Below are 1,070 nucleotides of genomic sequence, written 5' to 3' on the forward strand. Positions count from 1 at the left end.
GCGCCGTGGCGGAATGGCGGCTCCTACCTCTGAGGCGGGGGACGTTATGGGTCCCACAGGTGAGTGGGGCGGGACGCGCGCGTGAGACAGTCCGGCGCCCTGAGGCCTTCCCCGAGCCGCTGCGGAGGCCGTGTCCGTGACTCCGCGAGCCCCAGGACTCTGGCCGGCCTGGCTGCTTTGCCCAGGCCGGGCAGGCTGGGGAGTGGAGAGCCCCGGCTGAGTCTTCCTACCACCCCGCTGGGCCATACCTTTGTGTCACCTTCCCTCGCGGCTCCTGCACTCTGTCCTAGTCCGGTAAGTGTTCGTTGAAAGTTAACTTTCCTTGAAGGAATTGAGGGAAGGAGAGCTTTCTGTTGAAGTTGAGCCTTGGGCTTAACAGGCGGTGTGGGAGGAAGAGCCAGGTGTGGGTCCCAGCTCGACCCTTCCCGTGTGTGCTGGACTTCCCCCAGCCTTGGTTTCGGAGGGTCCCAAGCCCAGCTGGCGGGAGAGTTGGGAACAGGTGGGCGCGTGCTGCTGAGGGAGATCTTGGCCTGACAGAATTTGCTTGGAATGATTGGCGTTGCCCAAGGGTTGTCGCTCTCAGGAAAACAAAACAAAAAAGACGGGGTCCGAAGCAGCTCCTGGAGAAAATAGGTGTTGGAGAGGCGCGATGAAGCGGACGCCAAGTGCATGGCAGGCAGAGACCTGTGACGGGGAGGGTGGCCATGGCAGGGTCAGAGAACAGGGATGTGAGAGACACCTCTTGGGAATTCCCGGGTTGGAATATCCTCTCTTGGAAATTTCCTAGAAATTCCTCTGGGCCTCATTCTTTCAGTCGCTGCCCATGAGAGCTGCTTCTGAGCAGAGATGCTCTCCACTTCATCGTCCCCTAGAGCTCCGCGCTTGTCCAACAGTCCACAGTTTAATGCTGCTTTGATCATTTTGTGGTAGTGCAGTGTTTGCTTGATCAAGTGCCTTAGGACTGAGGCGTTTTTCTTTAACACTGCAATTGATAGCTAGGTTAAGAATTGAGGCCGGGCTCGGTGGCTCACACCTGTAATCCCAGCACTTTGAGAGACCGAGGCGGGTGG

General features: G+C 58.3%; 1 protein-coding gene across 1 annotated transcript in view; it reads left to right on the forward strand.

The window, feature by feature from the left end:
- LOC105500877 (sphingomyelin phosphodiesterase 4-like) overlaps nucleotides 1–1,070 on the forward strand; it is a 32,970-nt gene that overhangs the window by 1,365 nt on the left and 30,535 nt on the right.

Source organism: Colobus angolensis, unplaced genomic scaffold, assembly GCF_000951035.1.
Source record: "Colobus angolensis palliatus isolate OR3802 unplaced genomic scaffold, Cang.pa_1.0 Scaffold698, whole genome shotgun sequence".
Lineage (NCBI taxonomy): Eukaryota > Metazoa > Chordata > Mammalia > Primates > Cercopithecidae > Colobus > Colobus angolensis.